The sequence below is a fragment of the Triturus cristatus genome, chromosome 8 (genome assembly GCF_964204655.1).
Source record: "Triturus cristatus chromosome 8, aTriCri1.1, whole genome shotgun sequence".
Classification (NCBI taxonomy): Eukaryota; Metazoa; Chordata; class Amphibia; order Caudata; family Salamandridae; genus Triturus; species Triturus cristatus.
The window spans coordinates 1495859572-1495881991 of record NC_140591.1 but is presented as its reverse complement, the minus strand read 5'-3'; the positions used below and the strand labels follow the sequence as shown (position 1 = coordinate 1495881991).

Here is a 22420-nt window from a genome sequence, read left to right as displayed (position 1 = left end):
TCCCCTTTGAATGGCTTGGTGTGCATGTGTATTAAATGTGCCCGTCAATAGCTACCCATGTTTGTATAAATAAACAACAAGGGTGTCTACCGGGATTAGGCACGGTAGGGCATCAGACATGTCAGAGCTTCACTAGTGGTGTAAATACATTCCACGTGGATTTACCTTTTAATGAATATCACGCAAATCGTCATGGTGATAGGTACGTACGGTTTGTCCAGCATGTCCTAGGTGTGTCTATAAATATATATTTTTTAAAAATAATAAAAAACAGTCGCCGGCCCTGGGGATTGGGGTCAAAAAAATATAATTAGGAGACAGGCCCTGGGGGATGGGGTCATCAGGGCCAATAAATTAGAATAAGAAGGGGAACCACACAGCCCCCCTTCTTAAAAAATTTAAATAAATAAAAGACTGGCATCGTGCCGGAGGCCACGCCCCCTCCTTGCAGCACTCTGCAAACGCGCCCCCTGGGGAGTTGTAAGTTGGGGAATTAATTCCTCTTCAATACTGAGGGTCCCTGAGGGCCAACTAGCCCAACAGGCATCTCCAGTATGAGCCAGGGAGCTGCGCTGCAGAGAGGTGTTCTGAGGGCAAGCCCCTTTTTACACCTCTCTGCAACGCAGCTCTGTGGCGCTTACTGGAGGTACCTAGTGGTCTAGTTTGACCCTAGGGACCCTTAGGATTCAAGGGGACTTAATCTCTCAACTTAGAACAGCCACAGGGCGCGTTTACACAGTGGTGAAGGGAGGGGACGGGGCCTGAGGTGACGTGTGCAAACACGCACTATGGCCCGTTTTAAATTGGGGATATCATTTCCCTTCAATACTGAGGGCCCCTGGGGGCTAACTAGCCCACCAAGTGCTTCCAGTAAGCGCCACTGAGCTGCATTGCAGAGAGGTGGTCCAGGCCGTGCCACTTTTTACACCTCTCTGCAACGCAGCTCTGAGGCACTTACTGGAGGTACCTAGTGGGCTAGTTGGACCCTAGGGACCCTCAGGATTCAAATGAACTTAATCTCCCAACTAAAAACGGACACAGGGCGTGTTTACACAGTGGTGAAGGGAGGGGACGGGGCCTGAGTTAACGTGTGCAAAAGCGCCCTGTGGCCTGTTTTAAGAGGTAGTTATATACTAGGGACTTACAGAGGAGGTCATGCTAATCAGAGGGGGACCCCAATGCATAATGTTCCCTAGTGTATGTAGGTGTTTTCACGGTATTCTAAGTGTCTTTTAACATAGCACTGGCTCTAGGACTGGTTAGTCAGACTCAGTTACCACCAGTATCCGTCTGAAAAAGTTGAGGGTACAGGATGATTTTGCAACAAGGATTCTTTCTGCTCTTCTTTTTGTTCTTTCTGCACGTTATCCTTCTTCCTGCACTTTTCTTCGTCTTTGAGGACTTCTGTTGCTTCTTTCTTCACTTCGTTTTTTTTCTTTCTGTGCATTTTTTCTTCTTTCTTCACATGTCCTATCTCTGTAGGCATAGTTAGAAATTAGCATTTGAAAAACCTTTGAAATTCACTGAAAAAACCATAGGTTTCAGGGGTGTTATAGTTAGCTGGACTTTTCACTTGTACAAAACCATTGAAATTCCCCCGTTATAGTTAGTTCAGCTAACTATAACTCGCGCGCCCACAATGCACTGCTGATGACGTCACATATTACATCACTCATGACATGGTCAGTGACATCACTCATGACATCACTGATGACATCTCAAATGACATCCCTGATGACATCACTGATGACATCATCCTTGTGATAGAGTGGCAGACCTCCTCTCACCCTAATATAACCTTTGATACACACATTCAAAAATAGCGACTAAAATGTTCAAAACAATGGACATACCAATACCAGTTACAACAACCTCTTCAGTAATTCTAAGATCAATATACACATCCACTCATTCACCAACAGTCCTATACAGTCACTCATACATGTACTCACTCATCATATGTACTCATACACCTATACATCCTGTTACACAATGCCACTCATCCATAGAGTTACTCACACACATTGTCACTCATGCTAATAAAGAATCAAACATACATTTACTTGCGTATACAGTTATACATACACCGCCACACTTACTTCTACGGAAACTTACACATACTTAGTCTTTTAAACAATCACTTATAGAAACACATACTTATTCATACAGGAACTCTTTCAATCTCTCACTCTCACATATACTCACTTATATACACCAATAGTCACATATACTACTTTAAAACATATGTAGTTACTCATAAAGACACTATTGAGACAGTCATTCACTCACTAACACACCCATACACACACTCATCCACCCATACAGTCCTGCACACATGCTGTCTTCAACACATACACACAGTGATTCACTCATTCATGCACCTATGCACTACGTAATACCCCCCACCGAACCATGCAGACACTCAGACTGATACTCCAAAAACCAACTAATAACCTATATAGACACCCATGTAGCTATTCACCAACCCATGCAGCCACTTATACACAAAGTGAGAGACTGATACAGATATTTACATATTTAAACATTACTCACTAAGCCATGTATTCACTATGATACACTTAATCAGTCAGTTACACAATCAATTTTTCATAAACAAATCATCCATTTAGACACTTATATACCCATTTATTCTTCCATCATTGTTTAGATATACATATATAAAACATATTTAATTTTCTGAAAAACAGACATTCACTGGATGATGTCATCAGTGATGTCATCAGTGATGTCATTTGAGATGTCATCAGTGATGTCATGAGTGATGTCACTGACTATGTCATGAGTGATGTAATATGTGACGTCATCAGCAGTGCATTGCGGGCGCGTGAGTTATAGTTAGCTGAACTAACTATAACGGGGGAATTTCAATGGTTTTGTACAAGTGAAAAGTCCAGCTAACTATAACACCCCTGAAACCTATGGTTTTTTCAGTGAATATATATATATATATATAAAGGCTCTCATACATACCTGTGAATTACTTTCATTTTCGTTGTAATGGCATGCGTGGTAAAGGTATATGCATTTTAAAATCTTGTTTTGTAAAGATATGCATGGTAAAGACATATGCATTGTAATGGATGCGTAGTAATGGTATTGTGTGGCAATGGCTGCATTGTAGAGGCTGTTTCCCACACACAGACTGTTACACACTCAGACATACTCTTACACTCCCACCCCCTATGCACTCACTCTCTCACTCATATAGATACATTCACAAGTATTCACTCTGGAAACACCCAGACATGTACATACTCAAATTACTATGACTACCACAGTCATGGAGATGCTTAACTGGACCCAACATTTTCTATGCACTCACTCGCTCATAAAATCAAATACACAACCTTTGACCGTTACACACACACAGACATGTACACACTCATGCTACCACAGATATACACTCACCTAGATGCACAACTGAACCAGATATATATAACCTTACACACTCAGTCAGACACATACACTCACAGTTACTTATACACTAACTCAATCATCCAAATACACATACACAAAACCTTTGACTGTCACTGAGACACACAGACAGATGTACTCCCACAGCCACAGTCATCCAATCATACACACAGAAGCACAACTGGACCCAAACATACATACCCTCAAACACAATCGGACACATGCGCTCACACTGCTTACACACTCAATTGCTCATATATACAGATACATAACTATTGACTGTCACAAAAGACATCCACTGAAACAGATGTACAATTGGGTCCAAACATACATACCTTCACACAGTCAGGCAGACACATGCATTTATACTCCATATACACTCACTTCTTAAATATACACACATACACAACCCCACACTCTGTCAGACACACACTCACATACAGAGACACATGTACTCACACATCCACAACATTTCAGTGTATGAATTGATTTAGACTTCTTCAGAGATCAACAATTTAAAATGAATACAAAATTGATAAATTATAAATATAGCAAACCATATATATATTTTCTTTTTGAAATAGTGATGAAAAAGATTTAAAAGATGTATACAAATTGTAACAAACAAATTAATTTGGGGTGATCTAATTAAGGCGATCAGGTCATTGATAGTAAATAGGTTGTATCTAAAACATTAAGGTTTTAAAACATGATGCTGAGCTTTAACCAGGATTTTGTTGGGACAGATATATAACACATGAACTATATCTTGAACTCCTCCTCTACATAGTTTGCATAATCCTGTCATGTCACCTGTATTGCTCTAGTATTTTGTGTGGACATTTATTAGTTAGATCCCTAAACAAAGCATAATGATGCAGCGTTGGACATTGTGTTCTAGGGTGAATCGCAAATATGTTTGGTAAGTCTTATACTCTGGAACAGGGGTTTCCAACCTTTTCTGTAGTGAGAGCTACTTCTGATCAGTGAAAATCGTTGTGAGCTACTAAAGACCGAACAACTCACAAATTATTCCCAGAGTCCCCCCACACACAGCTTCATTGACTAAAGTGCCAATACAGAGAAAGAGCTACCCATTAAGTATATGCAATGCACAACATGAAACCAGAAAACCTATTCCAGCGCCCATCTTCAACAGATTGTATGATCCTGGCCTCTGCAGTCACCAGCTAAGCACACTACAATCATAAAATTATAGGGACTTGCAGAGCTGTGTAAAGCTACCAGCATGCTGAAAACCATAAACTGAACGTCTGTCTCTCATACCTGGTCATCCACTACACTGCTCTGTCCCATAACACAGTAAAGGCACCTCAGTGGTCATCACGTATGACACGGAAACGCTTCCACACAGGATCACAAGACAATGACAACACCATACCAACCACACACCCTACATGGCATGGTTTGCTGGCCATGTATGTAAGTACCTCACTGCTCCACAAAGGGGTAATAAGCTCTAAATATAAATTCTGCGATACAACTATGTTATTACATTGTGCCTCCTTTTTTTTATTATCACACATAACTGTAACTTGAAATGCTTGGGTTCAGGGTGTGCACTGTGCAAAAATCTCCCCCAAGAGAATATAAAGCTGTTACACATGACTTGCCTCTTAGTACATTAATATAGCATTGTCATAACATAAGGGACGGTGGCAGTCCCTGACTGTTTCATGTTTAAAAACTATCACTTTTAAAAATGCCTCTTAATGCAGTGGTGTAATTTGATGCTCCGTTTAAATGCTTCTCCAGGCTGGAGAAATAAAAGAACGTCATTTTTTAAAGGATACCATTTTTGTATGACTTTTGTGTCATTATTTGCAATCTTTTCAAACCTGTGCTTGTGCAAGAAAGGGGTCATACACCTAAGCTTGAGTCATGTTTCAGCGTTCCCTGTTCATTGGCCTCGGAAAAATATAGCTAGCTTCTAGAGGGGTTAGGGACTTTTTTCAAATGGGATCAATTTAAAGTGAGGTGTTGAGCCTTATGCTTATTGTGCCATAAAATTAACACTTGATTTTAAATTTTTCTTATTAAATTAAAACAGCTTTTTGTCAGGGATTTCTTTTTTAAATAAGTTACCTCTTGCAAGTTGTCCATAGGCACAAACAGAAGCCAGGAAGTTATTATACCTTCCTCTCATCATTTCATAAAATTTGAATAAAAAGAAATGTAAAAGATGATCCTGGGTCCGGTTTGTGGCCAGGAACAACTTCACCGCTGCCAAGTTTTCAGGTTGCTTACGTATGACATTTAAGCATAATATCCATGGAAACAAATACATATCACAAATTGCCCACATCTGAGACATGAAAAGTTCTGAAACTGATGTAAAACTTCTCAAATGGAAGGTCATGAACCACAGTGTCTGACCTTAAAACAGAGCAGGCCTCGAAAAATGTAAAAAAATAATACCTAACCTGCAGTTCAAATAACTTCACTTCTATGCTCTCCCTTTATAGAGGAAAGTATATTTTTTATTTAGTGTCAAAATAAAGTTGTTTGGTCATACACTTAAAAACTAACTGCACAAAATGCATGGTCTTGTGAACTTTAGTAGAAGGCGTCACTGTCTATTTTCTTTTTTTTAAAATATAGGATAAATTAAGGGTGAGATGCATACTTTACTCTCTTGTTGTTTTATACAGATACAGACGCCTCTCTATGTAATACTTCACAGCCACCTCAGGCCAAGCATGAATCAAAAACGATTACACATGTAGGCTGCACCAAGGTATTTTAAACTACTTAAGAATTGTTATGAACTAAGGAGCATATGACTTTTCCATTTGGCAGTCCACAAAGTGCACCCAGATGATCATTTGAAGACTTACCATAACTTGGTCTTACTGCTGGTGGTTGTGGTGCTAATCTGCTGGCATCTCATGTACAACAGGGGCAGAGGTGCTCTCTCTGAAAGGGGCATGCTCCTGCAGGTCGAGTGGCATCATGTTGAAAACACTGCTGGCTGCCGGCATCAATCGTCCCTCTGTGGCCTCAGTCAATGCTGGTGCTCTGCTGCTGGCCACACGCTAGGCAAAAATGCATACACTACTCTCTTGACTGGGCCTGGGGCTCTACAGAGTGCACAGACTGCATGCTGCCTGCAATGCTGGTCTACCGTCGCTGCAGAGGAGTCTTTTAAACGGCAGCAGTAGTCTTTTAAAGACAGCTCAGCGCTGCTTGGAACAGCGTGATTAGACAACAGGTGTGTGCCCCAGCCTCTCCAACATGCACGCCTGTCAGGAGAGGACCATCTCTATACAATGTGGGGCAACAGTGTGCCCTAGACACCCTTCACCTCCTGCATGAGGTCTCAGATCAGTGCTCCTCCTGTTTTCACTGGGCGGCAATCATTGTCTGCCAGTTCTTGGGGTGGGGTGGCCTCCCGGAATAAAACACACATCTTCCGATGACTAGTTAAAAGGTACTACTTGAGCCGAGCAGCGTCTGGCACCAGGAATGGCAAATTTAAGCTGATATCCACATTGTTCCTGCATGGTTATGGGGGGTGGGTAGGCGCGCATTGCCATTCATGTGGGCACTGCTCAGTGATGCTCATGCTGTGACAGGCCACGTGGTATCAAGGAGGCCGCAGCAGGGCTGAGAGAGTCTCCATTCGATCGAATCATGCAGCCAACCCCAAGGCCGCAGCGATGTACAAATTGTAATGTGCATTGTAGGTCCCCGTAGGGCTGCAATCTAACCCTGCTTCTGCCAGGCCGACATCACCCGCTTCTCCCCGTCCCAGCTAACTTAGTAGCCAATGGAAGCAGCGTGATACCGGAAGGAACACCGACGAGAACAGACAAGAGGCCGAAAAGGCCTAAAAAAACATAATGACAGTAACAGGGTACAAAAGTGGGCATCGGACCGCGAGCTACTGGTAGGTTGTTGGCGAGCTACTGGTAGCTCGCGATCGACCGGTTGGAGACCCCTGCTCTAGAGTAACTATGAAAGGCCTAAAGTGTGATAACTGGGAACAGTTTGCAATGTCTAGGTTGAAACTTAGTCACTGAGTCATGTTTTCAAAAATAGCTTCAAACGCACAGGTGACCAAAACTGCAAGAGTGTTATAAAGCATTGAAACTGCTCTAAAGCCGTCGTGAGATTTTCATTAAAAGTGCAATATCTTGTTTTAACCTTAAAAGTTTCTTGCTTTAAGAGGGCTCTTAAAGAGCCTTCTTCTGCATGCAATAGTTTATATGCCCATCTACTTATGTTGGACAAGGCTCTCCAGTAGGCACTTGCTATCGAGAGCTCTAGAGGTAGTGCTTGAACTGGTGTAGCTTGGCTCACTGTGGTTATTTTGTGGCATAATTTCACTTCATTTGTATTCAAGATATGCCATTTGTTTATGGAAACATATTCTAGTGCATATGACAAGGGTAGGGGGAATTTTAGCACAATGGATTTCGAGGAGGGATTTAAAATGTCTCTTCCAGAGGCACAGTAAAATCTCTTTAAGGCGTGTATATGATCTGCAGCGTTAATTTCATATGCTGGAAATGGGAAGTGGTTTTGAGTGTCTGTGAGAATACTCTCCCCGGGTAAGTATACATGTTCACTACCTCTACAGATCTCCCACCCAATTTTCCAGTAAAATAGGATATGAAGTTTCCTCTCCTTTAAATGGTACCCCGTTTGTTTTTGAAATATATACTTTTAAAAAATTTGCTTCAGTGTACCTAAAAAGAGCATCTATGTTACGCAGGAAACCAATAGGTGTAAGGTAAAAAATGACCACATCATCAGCAAACATTAGAACGTATATGTTGCGTGAAGCTATTTTAGGAGGGAATTTCTTTTTTTTTTAAACAGTATGGTAGATCACTTAGGAATAAGTAACATAAAAGAGGTGATAGTAAACATCTCTGTTTCAGGCCATTCAGAATGGGTATCTAATGTGTCAGTCCCATGAGCACCCATCTGAACTCTACACCACGTTGATGAATGTAGGAAGACAATCAGACTGAAAAAGAGCTTCTGGAATCCCCATTTTCATTATGTTTCTCCACACAACTACAGACATTTACTCACACTCACTCATGCAGATGCACAATTGGACACCGACATACATATTCGCACACACAGTCAGACACATGCACTCAAACACCCTACACACTAGCTCACTGGCATGGACATGGTTGCATGTCTAAAAACATTAAATTGCACTCATAAACACACACACAAATAAAAAGTCACTAACACAAACAACATATATTAATTCTTTTTTTTTACCAAAATATAGTGGTTCTAAAAAGAACCTCTGTTTTTTTTTTACTGAATGATCAAAAGGAAAGAGAAGGGAATTACACCTTGGTAGTTGAGAAGTCCAAAGAGAATAATGAAGTATTCTACTTCTGTGCTGATTAACAACCTTAATGAATGCAGGCATTGCCTGGTCTGCTATCGATACCACTTTGTTGAGCTTTACGCATACCAACATCATGTCCTGCATCTTAGCAAGATTGGTGGAAGTGCCTACATCATAGTGGGTAGAATGGGGGTTTCCAGGAGTAAGTGCTGCTCCTTCAGCAGAAATGGAGTTGCAGCTTCTTTTTCTCTTTCTTCTCTTGCTATGGCTCTAGGATGGATGATACTCATGTGTTTCCACATGGAAGATGATGTGCCAAGAAAATATTTTCTCCTGATCCTCTGGAGATCTTAGAATTAAAAATTGCACACCGAACAATTTTTGCAATAACTGTTTTCCTTCAGTATGTATGGAAAAAACTGTCACACCATTAATTGCTGTGCAGCTTCCTGCTGTTCTTCATTCTCATTTCCCTGCTCTGGATGTTGAGATGGTTCTCCAGAAGCCATTTTAAGATGAGTTATTTTAACAACCAAAAATATTCGCCATCAAAATCAAAAAGTCTCACCACACCAAGTCAAGTCAAGTCAATTATACTTTTATTTGATTTTGTAAAAGGGTGGGACAAGCCACCGAGGTACATGAAGCATCAAGCAATCATTTATTTAAAAACGAAGAATAAAAACACATCAAATTCATATAATGGAGGATAAATCTCCTGAATGAGTAGATTTAAAACTAACTTGCTTCTACAGAATGTTACAAAAAAAGATGTGAGCAAGAAGATTAAAAAGTAAATCAGCAAGGCGGTTCCATTTTGACAGATTTGGATCAATTCTCTTTTTTGTCTAAGTCTTTTGGCGCAATGTTCCAAAGTTTTATAGCTCTGCAGGACAATTGAACAGACGAGCCTCTGAGGTATTTTATGATGGCCACTCTGCTCTGCAAGTCCTTATTTGTTCAAAGGAGTGTTTGCCCGGTATGTAGTAGTGAAGGACAGATGCATAGAAGATGTAATAGTGACTGGTCACCTTGTATGCAGAGGCGGCATTCCTTATTCATCCATGTCTGTTTCAATTTTGGGGTGAGATCTTTTGAGGGGAATGATCCCAGCCTCAATAGTGTCAGGTTCCGCTTTTTATGGTGTGAAAAATATTCAGACAAGTACGGTTGGGGTTTCAGCGTTTTGTAAGATTGTATTACGGCTCATGCACGCTGTTTGTGGGCAAAGGCAGCGTTATCCAGTAACAGTGAGATCCGCTTGGTTGCTATATTGGCTTTGTTTTTAAATCCAGAGTAGGTAGTTATTTAAGCCAAGCCTCATCTAGCTGTAATGTGGTCAGTGACTCATTAAAGCATGTAAAAATGGATTTGCTCAGCCTAGATTGATTTTCAATTTTCTGCCAACAATAATGGGCTAAGGTGTTATCTTCTGCTGCCCTCATCCTCCAATAATATTTGGCCAAGGCTCCTTGTCTTGCCCTTATCTGATTTTTTAGGCCGTATTCTAGTCATATTTGTGCCTGTGAGATGTATCGTGGGATTACAACATTTTCTTGAAGAGGCTAGATTGAACTGTGTTTAAAACCATTGAGTCCTTTGTGTTCAACATTTTTGATCTGTATGGTATGGATGGCAGAAACGATGCTGCAATAAAAGCAGATGACTTCTGGAATAGCCGTTGAGTTGTTTCTGTAAAGATTTGAATGCGAATAGAAGTTTTTTCGCCTTTGTTTTTCCTTGTTGCAGGTGTTGCTTAAAATTGAGGTGGCGGTCTAGTTGGAACCCCAGATATTTATACAAATCCACATGGGACAGTGGTTTCTCATTTAACATCCAGATGCATTTGGGGCGTTTTTTATGGCATTTCGAAAAGCACATGACCTTTGTTTTTTGATGATTGATTATCAACTGAGCAGAGGTGGTTTATGCACCTTGTTCAGAAATCAGTCGCTGCAAGCCTATGGGTGTCTGGCATAGGAGGACAATATTGTCCACATTTGGAGACTAGTTATTGGTGTTTTACCCAATTTTGGGGTGGTCAGCTTGTATTGAGCGAAGTGTCTTCTCTAGGTCGGCTGTATAGATGTTAAATACTGTTATCCAACATAGGGATTCTACCATGTATTATGTGAATATATATGCACCCATGTGTGTGCTGCTATTTTTATTTTTATTTGAAGTGTTTAGTCATACGTGAAAAATGGTGCAAAAGGATCAGAGCTCCTTCTCTCAATTTGTGGGAAGGGCAATGTTTAACCCGAAGTTGAACTGAAAGATCTAATTCAACATTCCTCAATTGGCTAAACAGCTGTAGCATATTCTGTTTACGTAGTTTTTGTGCATGAAGACCATAACTAAGAACCTCACCCCTAAAGCATGCCTTAAAAGAGTCCCAGACTACCGCAGGGTCGGCTGTACCGCGGTTAAGTTGAAAAAAGTCTGGGATCCATTTTTTCATGTGACTCAAAAAAAGAGTATCAAACAGAAGCTTCCTATCAAAAGAAAAAGCTTTAATATATCTAGTAATAGCAATATTCGAAAGAGAGATAACTACAGGAGCATGATCCAATAATAGTCTAGGAAAAACTTGGATTTGGCTGCAAAAGGCCCAAGCGACAGGAATAAAAAAATAGTCCAATCGGAATAGTTTATTGTGAGGTGAGGAAATAAAGCGAGCTCCCCATTCAGGTAGTCAAAAACATTTGCCTCATCCAGGTTAGACGCATACACTGTACATAAAGTAAACCGTATCTCTCCCACTAAACATTCAAGAATTGCCCAACGACCATGTATATATACCAGAGAGCGTTCTGACTTAACTAAAGAGGGTCGTGCTAATATAGCAACTCCCCTCGTCGTTTCCAATTGTTTAGAGGCAGCCAATGTAACATATCCTAAATCAACTAACTTTTGCCTATGGGACCAAGAAATATGTGTTTCCTGAATACACATAATATCAGGATTTATGATTTTTAATTCAGCCTGCATCTTCTTTCGTTTATCATAATAATTGAGGCCACAAACAATGTACGTACCAATTTTTAACCTCAAATTAGCCATTACCTTCGTATATTGAAATACCTCCCGAGAGAAACTCGGTCAAAAGTACAACAGATATTAGACAAAAACAAAACAACACAAGGAAAAAAATGAAAAATATACATCTAAAATCAATTTGTGGAACATATATATTTTTTTTTAATACCCCTCCCCCTTCCCCCATCATCACCCTTCCCAACCTCCTTCCGCCCCCCCACCACCCACCCAACTCTCACCCACCACACCCTCCCATTATTGAGGCAATAGGACCTAGGTCCCTGACGATGGTGACGCTTACCTGCGGTACCCCCCTTAAATAAAACAGATCATAAACTAATCAGTTAATCAAGATATGCCATGCCACCTTCAGTGCCCGGAGCCCAATTGATGTAAATATTCTTTAGCCTGAATTTCAGAAAAAAAACACGTATTCTGGCCCTGGTATACAACCTTTAGCTTTGCGGGATTAAGTAAAAACGTATGCCCGCCCTTAGCTTGAAAGAGAGGTATCAGCTGCCGAAGCTGCCATCTACGGACAACTGTTTCATGGCAAAAGTCAGGTCTAACAAAAAAATGAACACCTTTAGCAAATCTCTTTTGGTTCGGCCTAGCCAAATCATAATCAGCTTCTCTCGCGAGAAAGTTATTAATTGAAATCAGGAAGGCCCGAGAATGTGCAGGTTCATGTCCGGGACGGGTTTCTTGCTGATTACTGTGAAAAGGAAATCGATGGGCTCTCTGTAGTTCGATCTCCCAGTCCCATTGAGAAAGTTCCGGGAAGGCCTCTACAAATAGTTGGATGACAAATTGCCTCGTATCAGCCCGCTCGGCCCCCTCTGGAATGCCCAAGACTTGTAGATTGTTACGCCGCATCTGATTTTCAAGTTCAGACAGTTTCCAGGTAGCATCATCTTTCTGTTTCTTTTATTCATCAACCACTCCTTTCTGTGTCGTTAACTCATCCTCCAATATAGATATGCGATTTTCTGTCTCGTTTACTCGGGTGCCAAACTCGGCGCTTGTCTTATTTATACGTCTAATAGCGTTTTGTAATTTGCGACAAGCCCCCTGTGTTCTAGCATTCTCTAGCCTAGTCTCCGCCCTGTGTGACAACATCGTATCATAGATCATCTCCAACGTGATTGGTTTCGCAAGATCAGAAGAACTGGCTGTGGCAGAAATCACTTGTCCCTCATCATTACCGGGGACAGTAGGCTGAGCAGTAGAAAATGAATAATCCCAGGCCAGATTCTCCACCTGAGAGTCAGAGATGTTATCAGGTAGAATGGGGCCCAAAGAGGTCGCTTGTCTGCTCAAAGTCTTACTTTTCCGAACTGTACCGCCTGGGGGAGCCAGATTCATATATCCACCCGATGCACAGTCATCGATCTCTCCTTGACTGGCTGACCCGGCCTCATACTCAGCCCAGTCCCTGTTAGTTGTGTCATCATCATCATCTGAGATCGTGGATGCATCAGACAGGGAGAAGAAATTATCTAACGGGTCATTATCCAGCTTGGACCCCGCCCTGCCACAAGCGGCGCCCCCCTGAAGAAGTCCAATCTCCAGAGTATCACCCGAGGCCTCTACCGACCTGCTAGGGAGAACTTCGGGTCCCAGAATGCACCCTGAGAAACCAGCCAGGTCAGCGAGAGAACCAGCAGCCAAATCAATAGCTGCTAATTGACTCACGACATTTTCATCCCCTCGATCAGCCAGCTTATGCCCCTCCACTTGAGAATTCAGGACAGAGTCTGAATTTTGCAACATCTCAGCATAACCAGATTTAAATACCGTCTGTGGCACACCTTTAGCTGAGCATTTCACAAACAGCGGCGCTGTGTGTCTTATCATGGCCGTTACTGCAGAAGTAGAAGCAGGGAGAGCCTACCCGCAGAAATCTTCACGCGAGGCGCAGAACCAACAACAACGCCAGGACCAATATCCGCGGGTGCTACCTTCACCAATCCCCCGGCTGTAGACTCTGCACCCGTTACGGGCTGACCGCTGCGGGATTTGGATCTCCTTGCTGAGGTCTTGACGGCCGACTTCGGCGGCATTCTACCGGAGGCAGGGAGGTTTTGCCGGCAGTCAGGAGAGTTGAAGAAAGGAAACACTGCGCTCCACAGTGCAAAGCGCCAAACCGCCAGGAGCCTCTGCGCGCCCAGATGAAAAAAGACGCTGCTGTAAGTATTATCATCGCTGGTAGATTTCCAACAGCAAAATCCCACTTTAAATACAATTATTGACAGCTTTTTCTCGGATACCGCAGCCTCATGAGTCAGATCCAAATCGTGGCATACGAAAAAAGGGGGAGAATCAACCGCGGGGAGTGCTCAGGTCCAGCTCACTCGGCCAGAGCACCGGCCGCCATCTTGCCTCCCACACCCTTCTGATTGTTGTTATTTGTTATTTGGTTTTTTTCTTTTTTTCTTTTGAGGAACATTAATAAAATAAAAAAAATAAAAAAATCAATTGATTATACAAAAAGAAATCATACACTAGACAGGGATGCCTGTAGTCACCCCTGCTGTTTGTTCTCAGCATTGAACCACTGTTGATATGCATCCGGGAGGCTCCTGCGATTAAAGGGATTCTATTTGGCAGGGATACCCACAAAATATCGCTTTTTCGCATGGTGTGCTTTTATCTCTCACAGACCTGTCGCTCTCTCTCCCCACACTACAGTTAGAACTGGCCAGATATGAGGCAGTAGCAGGTTTCAAGGTTAACCTCGATAAATCGCATATACTTAATGTAACTGTCCCAAATGATGAGGCTGGCACACTGCAGACACTTTCTCCACTCCAATGGGCTAGCCACTCCCTTCAGTATCTGTGAATCCAGTTGACTCCGTAAGTGGAAGGACTTTACAAAGCTAACTTTAAGGCTGCTCTTCTCCAATTCCAAAATGATCTTAAACGCTGGAAACCCCTTTTTATCTCCTAGCTCAGCCCCATACACGCAGTCAAAATGACGGTACTCTTCAAAATGTTATATCTTTTTCAGGCATTGCCTATTGAGCTCGATAAGGAGTTTTTACCTAAAGTTAAATCACTGCTCACGTGGTTCCTATGGCAGGGAGGGAGGACCTGACTATCCTTCTCAATATTGAGACGTTCTAGAACAGAAGCTGGAGTAGGATTGCCAGACATTGGCCTTTACTATAAATCTACGCAATTACAGATTGTGGTGGAATGGTTGAAAAGGTAATCAGAGAAACACTGGTTCCATATGGACCGAGCCATTGCCGGGAGGACAATCTGGGACCTCATATGGAAGCCCAAGAAGGACAGACCAGCGAATGCTTATATTAGCACTCCCACCCACACTACCTTGAAAGTTTGGGACTCTATATCCAGGGATGATCACTGGACCACGTTTCCCTCCCCTTATCCACCAATACACTTCAATCCGGCCTTTCCCCAGCCCTTCAAGAGGGACCCTTTGATAACTGGGGAGAACGCGGTTGCATTGTGCTTTCCCATCTATTTCACAATTATGACATTCTCACTTTCGACAACTGCAGACAAGAGTTTCATTTAGAACCTGATAAACACTTCCATTATCTCCAACTCAAACACTGGGCCCTTACCCCTCACATTCGTGAAGCGGCTACAAGAGAGAGAACATGTTTTGAGACATTTGTGCTGAAGGTAGGCTCCATGAGAGGGATGATTTCATTCCTATACAATTTTCTTCTGTCATACACACACTCTTCACGTCCTAGGTACATGGATATGTGGGAGAGGGTAATACAAAGGGACGTACATGATAAGGAATGGGCTCGGTTTTGTCAGATATAACAAAATGTAATCACTCTCTGGAACTCAGGGAAGCCCACTTGAAAACATTGATGGACTGGTACCTCTACCCCACTAAGCTTAAAAAGGTCTTTCTGAATACATCCGATAGATGCTGGAGGGGCTGCGGATTGCTAGACGATTTCCAACACATTTGGTGGGACTGTCCCACAATAAGACCATTTTGGGTGGAAATCTTAGCGCAAATTAAGAGTATGTTGGGCTACCTCATACCAACTACCATAGAAGGGGTCCTCCTAGGTATCCAGCTCTCGAACACCAAACCAAGGCAGATAATGCCATTATGTGGATATGTATAGGGGTCGCAAAAGATATCCTCCGCAATGATTATAAAAGTTTTGAATACAAGTGGGGACCTCTGGTTGCCTTTCTTACATGAGTGTTGCCTCTGGCCGTCTGTCCGTCCTCAGTTAGGGGTATGCATCTCTTTCAATTTTAAATGTATACCGCCTGAATAGACCATGAAACTCCGCTATCAATCAATCAATCAATCAATCAATGGCATTTATAAAGCGCGCTACTCACCCGGGAGGGTCTCAAGGCGCTGGGGGAGGGGTATGTCACTGCTCGAACAGCCAGGTCTTGAGCTGCTTTCTGAAGGAGAGATGGTCCTGGGTTCGCCGCAGGTGGGTGGGGAGGGAGTTCCAGGTCTTGGCAGCCAGGTAGGAGAAGGATCTTCCTCCCACGGTGGCTCTGCGGATGCGTGGAACGGTGGCGAGGGCGTGGCTGGTCGATCGTAGCTGGCGGGGGGCGTGTAGAAGGTCATGCGGTCGTTGAGGTACTTGGGGCCCAGGTCGTGGAGCGCCTTGTGTGCGTGGGTGAGGAGTCTGAACGTGATTCTCTTGCTGACGGGGAGCCAGTGCAGGTCTCTCAGGTGTCCGGTGATGTGGCTGTGTCGGGGGAGGTCCAGGATGAGTCGTGCGGAGTCGTTCTGGATGCGTTGGAGTCTTTTTTGAAGTTTGGCTGTGGTTCCGGCATAGAGGGTGTTCCCGTAGTCCAGTCGGCTGGTGACAAGTGCCTGGGTAACGGTCTTCCTGGTTTCGGTGGGGATCCATCTGAAGATCTTGCGGAGCATGCGCAGGGCGTTGAAGCATGAAGATGAGACGCGTTGACTTGTCTGGTCATCGACAAGGAGGAGTCCAGGATGAAGCCCAGGTTGCGTGCGTGGTCCGTTGGTTTGGGAGCGGTGCCCAGGGCCAGGGGCCACCAGGAGTCGTCCCAGGCAGAGGGTGATGATCCCAGGATGAGGACTTCCGTTTTGTCTGAGTTCAGTTTAAGGCGGCTGTTCCTCATCCAGTCTGCGACGTCTTTCATCCCTTCGTGTAGGTTTGCTCTGGCGGTGGTGGGGTCGTTGGTGAGGGAGAGGATCAGCTGGGTGTCGTCGGCGTAGGAGATGATGTTGAGGTTGTGTTGGCGTGCGATGGCTGCGAGGGGGCTCATGTAGACGTTGAAGAGGGTTGGACTGAGTGAAGATCCTTGTGGTACGCCGCAGATGACTTCGGTGGCTTCTGATCTGAACGGAGGGAGGCGGACTCTCTGGGTTCTTCCGGCGAGGAACGAGATGATCCACTCCAGTGCTTTCTCTCGGATTCCGATGTTGCTGAGGCGCTTCACGAGGGTGCGGTGGCAGACGGTGTCGAACGCCGCAGAGAGGTCCAAGAGGATGAGGGCCGCTGTTTCCCCGTTGTCGATCAGGGTTCTGATGTCGTCGGTGGCTGCGATGAGGGCTATTACACGCTGCCGCCACCACCCATGTTGTTTGTTGGGAGGGGGGGGATTTTTTGGGGTATTTTAGGGGTACCTTCCCAGTTGGAAAGTTTAAAGTAAAATCCTGTTGCAAAAGAAAGACGAGTTGAACATATGCATCCTTAAGGTGGGGACACCCCATGCCTTTATATTACCAGACACTGTACTTGTTCCTCAAGGTTTGTTACGCAAGAAGGCTTGGACTTGGACTGAATATACAAATTCAACTTTGTTATTTCTAACGATGCGATGCTTTGTATTATGGCTTGGATACTGCTTTTGATATAGTATACGAAGTATATGCTAAACGCCAATGATGATATGTTTGACAAAAAGAAGAAATCATACATTTGTAGGCCTTTAGACTTTTTGAAACTTGTACTAAGATGCAATATAGGCAATATATATTCTTTCAAAACAGAAAAATCTGCAGAGCAACCCCGACCTCCAGAACAGGAAGGAAAAGCATTATCCTTATTTTGGCCATGCTTCTGACACATCAGATCCCAAGAAAAAATCATACATATATATATTATGGGGCATATTTATGTTAGACTTGTGGCACGTTTGTACTACGCAAAGTGGTACATGCATGATGCCTGCCTCTTAGTCAGATTTTTAAAGCCACACAAAGCCCCTTTGCATCGGTTTGAGTGGCCTCATCAATCTGGAGTAGCACAACACTGCTCAAGTCGATGGGTTGCACTTCTTTACCCTGTGTAGGCATTCCATGGGTATTGTGGTGGGTGTTCCCACACAACCTGCATGGGTTTTAATGCATCCCCATATTTACAAGACCTTGTAAAACCGGAGACATTTACGAAATTCTGATGCAATGTTGCATAGCAAGTCAACTTGAGGAATGCAGTACACATAGAAAGAGGAAAACTTAGGAGAAATTGGGATATTTTTCCTTGTTACTCATCCCCTGAGGAGGCGTAACGTTTTGGTGCATCCCCAGTTTTGTGTGGTGCAAACGTGACGCAAGCATCTGGCAAATTTGCTCCTGAGGAAGCACCGGAACCATACGTCTCCTCAGGGAATGCACAGCAAGGAGAAATATGACTAGTTCTACTCTTTTTTCCATCTTTCTACATGTGCTGTATTCTGTAGCACACAAAGAGAGAGAAAAAAAGAGCTTCTCAGGATGCTTTTGTGCAGTAAGGAGCATCTTCCTGCCCAAAACAATCCTGACTACTACACAGGCATCCTTGCACCATGATGCAAGGGTGTCTCTGTTGTCACAAGGCTGCCTAAATGAAGCCAGCGCAATTGAAAGAACAGGAATGCATTGTGTTGCCATAAATATGATGCACCCCTGCCCTTTCCCTCTGGCACAATGTAGCACAGCAATTTGACTTTCTGAGCTGCATTAGAATTTGGTAAATATGCCCCTAGGTACTTATTATAACATATAATAGGTTAAAAAAAAGTACAAAAATGCATTTAATCAAATTGAATACTAGAAAATAAATGGAAAACATACCACATGCTTGACAGAGAGTTGGTTACAAACAGTGGATTACACGCAGGGACTGGTCGTTTCACAGAGCCTGACTGATGCTGACCCCGTGATTCATCCCGCCACATGCCTAGCTTTCACCAAGTCTCTTTACAAGCAGCCGTGGTTTCCTGCTCTTCCACACACGCAACTCTGCGTGCCCCTGTTATCGCTTTGGACCTCCACTCCGTCACTTATAACCTTGGTACGTCTAGGGTTTCCTAGGACCTTGTACCCATCCACCCGAACTTTCGACGGTGTGCCCTTGAAATGATGATGGCCTAACAACCCTACAGGCCAAACGTCTTTGACTTTCACAGTGGAACTCTCGGCTCTCCCCTCAAGGATACCCTACTTGATTAGTTTTGTATTCATTATCATTGATTGTTTGGCTATGCTTACTCTGTATAATTTTAAACCTCACTTGTTCTTCGTTGCACCCTTCACTGCAGCTGTACATACTATCTCATGTGTCGCTTGGCCCGTCACAATCCTTCATGAGCACTTGTGCACAATATCCAACAGGTTACATGTCATTCAATGTAACACAGTGCAACTCTTCGTTTGTTTGATCACATGAAACTGAATATGTCAAATGTGTAAATGCACTAATACAATTTATATTGCAAAGAATCTTGTCTCCCTGGTTTTCTCCCCGTCTTTATGTATTTCTCAGCAATTAATTGTGCTAATTGTAATTGACCTCCAACTGACACCATTTTGAGACATTGTTGTATGTTACAGGGACTGGTCGTAGGGCACACTCTGTGGCCAACCCCAGGCTGCACAAAGTGAAGGTTGAGGGCACCATGGGATTGGCGTTATATATGGTAATAACATTTTTATTTATGTGAGAAAAAAGATAAAATCTTTAGAAATAACAATGGTTAAAGTGACGTTATAGTTAGGTATGGTAATAATATGTGACTTTGCATTAAAAAAATCTTAGAAATTCACTGAAAAACACCAAATGTTAAAGGGACGTTATAGTTAGGAGTACATGTGAATTAGCTTTAATTTTTTTTTTTAAATGACATTAACTGAAAAAACCTAAAGGTTAAAGGAACGTTATAGTTAGGTGTACATGTAAAGTACATTGATATATTAAATGTTTAAAAACCCAAAGAAATTTACTGAAAAAACCTAAAGTTAAAGGGACAATTATGTGTCAAATTTCACCAGAATAATTATGTTATAGTTCTCTGTGATAACTATAAATTGTGCCCCAACCATGCATTGCCAGAAAAAATAGTATTCAGTAAAAAGGCCCCAAAAAAGAAAATCAGGTGAGAGACAAGAAAAGGGTAAATTTCCAGCAACCAGGTGTCTGAGTGGGGGGTCCACCAAGAGTACAAGGAATGAGGATCCTCTCACTTTTGGAAGCCCTCAAGGTTCAAGATGAGTAGATCATTGGGGCATTAGTAGGTACTGGGAGAGACAAGCCTGTGGTTGTTAGGAGCATCCAGGATGCTTGTTTTAGAGACCACTGGGTAAATTACACCCCATTGTGAGGGGGTATTTTAATCAGAGTGTAGGTATTGAAGCACTCCATCCTGGGTGTCGAAGAACACTTTATCCTGGGTATGAGCAGACTACAGGATGAAGTGATGTGTCAATCCCTGGATGTCATAGCCCCGGGTACATGGCTAGGAATTTTACATCCAGAGCTCAGGGTTTTAGGAGCTGTGGGTTGTTTCATTGAATACATAAAAGCCCAGGGACATCACAAGTAGTCGCAATAAATCATCAGAGAGCAGCACTCAGAAATGTGCTTTTAAAGTAGGGTTTAGTGCCCCAGGCTCCCTGAGTCAGATTGAACCCTCACTTTTTCATACAGATACAGATGCTATCCAACATTCAGATCTGCACTTTACAATGTACGGATGTTGATTGTTGTTACTCTCTACCTTCCTAAATACTCAGGGCCTCAATTACAAGCCCATTGCACCGCACGTGCGTCACTTCTTTTGATGCACCAGTAGCGCAGTGTGCCGTCCCATATTTACAAGCCAACGTAAAGTCACCCTGCATGACTTTTCATTGCCTTGTAAATATGAGCCCTTTTCACGCACTACTCTGGGTGTTGCTGCGGGTGTTCCCATGCAGCATCCATGGGACCTGACACAGTCCCAGATGTAAAAAGCTTTGTAAAGCTGAGAATGTGTCAGAATTCTACACCTCCCCAGGGGCGACATAGGAGTGGCGCAACAAGGAGAAATACTTTTACTTCTCCTTGTTTCTTCCTATTTCTACATGCATAGAAAGAGGAAAATGCCATCAGATTGATTTTGTGCAGGAAGGTGTCCCTTCCTGCACAAATAGAATCATTACTGTAATGTAGGCACCCTTTCAACATGTTGCAACGATGCATGCACTGACGCATGGCAGACAATTGTGCTCCAGTGCAGGGGAAAGCACATGGATGCGTCATATTGTTGAAAATGCAGCCTGCGCAGCAAAATGGCTTGCAGCGCTACGCTGCGTCCTGTTTTTGTAAATGATGCACTCAGTTTGAATATCGAAATTATTTGTTGATATTTGTCATTCAACTTCCCTCTCCATTTAGTTCCTCTCCTTCATGTGACTTCCTTCCTGTTCACTGTAATATCAATATAATGTATTACACCCCTTAAACGAATTTGTGCTAAAGTTAGACAGGTGCTTTGGTGCAAACATTTCTGAGTCTGTCTCTTCTAAAATAACAGATAGTTCATGCAATGCACTGTTGTTAGAAATCACATTCTACAAGAAAAGTCAGAGAGCACTTCATAAAGTATATATGAGGAGTACATTTGTCACATCCTTTTACCTGTGGACGAGAGTCGACGAAGTCTACAAAACAAAACAAAATGGAAACAGACATAAAGAAGGTTAATAAATACTGCAGTTAAAATATCTGTTGATTATTGATAATTTGAAAAGCAAAAGTAATCACATCTCTTGCATATCCTGTCTAACTGAAGTTGTCTCTCCCTTTGAGTTCCTCCTGAAAATAAGCAGATGTGATATAACAACAAGAGGGGCATACTTACCTGCTGTTAAGTTGTTAAACCAAAATTCCGATCATGGAGTTGATTAGCAGATAAATGCTGATGGCATCTTTATAGATAATGTCTGAAGTTAACTTAAAAGTACCCACTGTTGTACCTTTGAAACACCCATGAATAGGCTGGGCACAAGAGAGTTTGGCAATGAATAACAAAACAAAGGACCTCTCCCTGAGGTTCCGGTATTAAAGGCTCTTCAGACTGCAAAATGCTCAAAACATTGCACAAAACAAGAGCGACAATATTTAAAGGGGGTGTGCAAAGGTCAGCTTTAGTTTTTCTCGTGCAAGGATTTAATGCATATGATTTTTGCATGGTGAGGAAAAAAACGATGGATTTAGGCCCAGATCTCTATACTGGGGTGAATGTATGACATTGTTCTGCATTCTGTCCATCAACTGTTGTGTTTGCATTTGTCACCCCGAGTGGGACGGGTATGCTCAGACGTGAGTCCCGTGCTCTCCATGCCACTGGAATCAAGCTA

General features: G+C 42.8%; 1 long non-coding RNA gene across 1 annotated transcript in view; it reads right to left on the bottom strand.

The window, feature by feature from the left end:
• The window catches only part of LOC146806007 (uncharacterized), a 176119-nt gene that overhangs the window by 114714 nt on the left and 38985 nt on the right, over positions 1-22420 (bottom strand). The window contains exon 2 of the long non-coding RNA XR_014967536.1: positions 21699-21721. This is a non-coding gene — a long non-coding RNA (uncharacterized LOC146806007). The remainder of the gene's footprint in view (positions 1-21698; positions 21722-22420) is intronic.